Genomic DNA, 3,563 nt, shown 5'->3' with positions numbered 1-3,563 from the left:
CTGGATATTGAATATAGTTCCCTGTGCTATTCAATAACACAGGGAATTTTTAAATCACAATTCTGTGTTTTTTTAAAAAGCCAAATTTCATACAGTTCAAGGCTGACAACATATGAATCCTCTTCTGTACATCATCATAATGCTTTGAAATTCAGCCACAGAAGGTCAGTAAAAATGAGGGGCGTGTTAATGAGAACAGTGAACTTCTCCGTAGTTCTCTATTTGGCCTCTGGAGGGCACTGCTGCTTAAATTGGAAATGGCTTTTCTGTAAAAGAACCTCAGAAAACCCCTATGGTTTAAAGAGATAGTCTGACCATTTTTCACACAGTGAGACGTAAAGCATCTCAGACACCAGAGGTAGGCGTTTTGTTAAGACAGCGTCTCTTCCTAACAACCTCCCTACAACCTCCATCAGAAGAAATATAAATCCTTTGTCATTCTTATTCAGAGAGACCTGGGTTCAAGTCAGCCAGTCTTCAGACTCATTTGTGGGGAACCTGTTAGAAAGGAGCTCACTGCCGCTTCACTGCTCCACTATGACCTTGGCGTTCACCTTGATGCTTGAGATGCTCCTGTTTCTGAGTGAGTACTGCTCCATTTTACTCCTTTGTCCACACGTGGAATAGTGCTCCGTGTTGAAGAGAGACTTTTTGTTTTAGCTGAGTTCACTGATTCAGCATTGATGTTTCATCAGGAGCTGGAGCCCAGTCAGTGACCCAGCCTGATGATCACATCACTGTCTCTGAAGGAGCCCGTCTGGAGCTGAAGTGCGACTACTCATCTTCTTTTTCACCATACCTCTTCTGGTACGTGCAGTACCCCAACCAAGGACTCCAGCTTCTCCTGAAGTACGAGTCTGGAGACAATCTTGTTTCAGGCATCAAAGGTTTTGAGGCTGAATTGAGGAGGAGTGAGAAGTCCTTCCACCTGAGGAAAATACCAGCTCATTGGAAAGACTCGGCCAAGTACTTCTGTGTGCTGAGTGACACAGTGCCTGGGACTGCAGGAGGAGCTGAACACAAACCTCAGGACACCGTAGCTCAGCCTTTGTTATGTTTAGGAAGTTGGCATGCTCTGTGAAGGCGAACAGTACAGGCAATGCAGAATCCTGGAAGTGTTTGGTTCCCATGGACATCTTAGATTTTTCTTTTCTTCATTTCTTCTTGTCTTTTCTATTCTTTTTTATTTATCATTTTACAAAGGAAAGACTCCTGTTTTCCGAAATTTGGCATTTTTGTCCTCTAGAATCAGAATTCTAGAGAAAATGAGGCCATAGAATTTTCAACAAGCTGGAGAAAGTTACTTACTCTCATGTCATTTGGAATAGTGATGGGCTGAGATATAATAGCTTGAGGTTAGCCATGTGAGTTGATATAACACAAGTCAGAGAATTTGCTTTACAATATTAATCTCATCTCTAAAGCAAACAAAAAAACCCAGGACAATGGCTTGTTTCTAACTGCATTATCTCCAGACTATTTTGCTAGTATCCTAAGAGGCTTCTTTCCTTAAAGGACTTCAACTCTTTCACTAAAGCATTTGGGACTGGTGCAGCTAATCACAGCTGGCACTTAAGGATGTATATGGGTGACCTTTCCAAAGACAATATAGTGTGAAACAAAAAAAGGCTTCTTTATTCATCAGTCCCCAGTAATAGGCTTCCCAGGTGGTGGGGAATCTGCCTGCCAATGCAGGAGACGCAGGAGCATCCTCCTTAATGGGGAGGAAGATGAGGAGAGCCGTGAAGAGGTGGTTAAATCATCTTACGGGGCAGTTCTTCTGGGCCTGTGTTTATCTTTGGCCGGATCTCTCTCTCCTTTTCCCACAGGAGACCTGTTTCAGGGCACTCCTGAGCGACGAATGTGCATCTCTTCACCAGGATGGACTCCAGCACAGAGCTGTGTGGGCTGCTTGGCATCATCTGTTGTGAGGTGGTGCCACCTCCTTTTTGAGCTCCCAGGAGTCTTTCTGTGCCTGTGCAGTTTTCCTTGACCTCTTGACCTCATAAGTGGTCACTTTTTTACTCTAGCAGAGCTCAGCTCCTGCTGTTAATTGTCTTAGGTACTGAGGCTGAGCTCCCTTTGACAGGCTAATTAGCATGACAGGTTAATGAATCTGAGAGCCTAGGTGTTGGGGCAAGGGCTTTATTCGGAAAGCTGGCTGACCAAGAAGACGGCAGACTAATGTCCCAAGTAGTCATCCTGTCTGGGTCTGGACGCCAGGTTCTTTTACAGAACAGGGAAGGGGAAGGTGAGGAAACAAATTAAAAAGGCAAAATTAATCTTGTAAACATCTCCTGGAATGGCAAGCCTCAGGCAGGGGATGTATCAATTTCTTCTTTCCTCCCATCCACAGGTGGACAGGTCATGAACAAAAAGCACTTGAGCAGTCAGGCAGAGGGGCTGATTCTCTGAGGCAGCCTATTATGCACGATTATAATAACAAAAGCAACGAAAAGCAAGTCAAAGGAACAGTTCCACCAGGTAGAATTGGTCCTTCCCTCAGTGCTTGGTGTGTGTAGGTAAAACAAAGCTTAAATTTTACTCTGCTTGACACATACCAGCTGTCTAGCCCAGGGGCCCGTCTACCTCCTGCCTCCGAAACTCATCCTGAGGTTTCGAGTGCTCAGCCGGGTCTTACTCTTTGCCATCCTGTGGACTATAGCCCACCAGGCTCCTCTGGCCATGGGATTTTCCAAGCAAGAATACTGGAGCTGGTTGCCATTTCCTTCTCCAGGGGATCTTCCTGACCCAGGGATCAAACCCCCATCTCTTTCGTCCCCTGCATTGGCAAGTATATTCTTTACCGCTCCATCCGCTGAAAAATTCTTTTAAATGGGGATTAGTAATAATAGAGGAGAATAATTTTGTGTGAAGAAAAGCTAAATCATTATCGGCATATAAGAAGCATGCTTTTTGATGACTATTCCTTTCAATCATAGCTCTGCCTTATTCCTTGATTCAAGCATTAGACATTTATGACCACAATGCAAAATATCTATATTTGTGTTGATTGTTATTATCTTTATCTATGTCGTTATCTTTATCTGCTCTCAGGAAAGTCCCCTGGATCAAACCGGGAGTCATAAACAAAAGGTTAGATGGACAATTTTGAAGTATAGATACCAGCTTTTTCTGACTTTTTTCCACTTTTATTGCCTAAGATTTATTTATTAATATATATCAGAAGAAAATATGAACGTCATTTCACAAGTTCAAAATTATGTATAAAACATTGAATGTCACCTTTTTCCTCCACTCTCACCCCTCTTTAACCTGTTTTTAGTTCAGTTGAGACCAAGGGTGGGGCTTCCTGTCACAGAGTGTCAGCTGAGTAGGGTTTGTTGGCTGAGCTGATTGGTTGCAGGAACTGAACCATCCAGACAAATCATGACACTCACCACCCAGGGTTTGCTATGTATCTTGTGAATATTTTCCAACAACAAGGCAAAGAGTCATGAAAAGGCTAGTGGATACTGTGCTGGGGCTTTTGTTTGCCCAGGTTTTCTGTGAGTTGGGGCTGCCCCACAGGGGAATCTGAAGGAATGAGCAGCTCCTCTCTT

This window comes from Capra hircus, unplaced genomic scaffold (genome assembly GCF_001704415.2).
Source record: "Capra hircus breed San Clemente unplaced genomic scaffold, ASM170441v1, whole genome shotgun sequence".
Taxonomy (NCBI): domain Eukaryota; kingdom Metazoa; phylum Chordata; class Mammalia; order Artiodactyla; family Bovidae; genus Capra; species Capra hircus.
The sequence above is the reverse complement of the archived record's forward strand: the minus strand, read 5'-3'. Positions refer to the sequence as shown.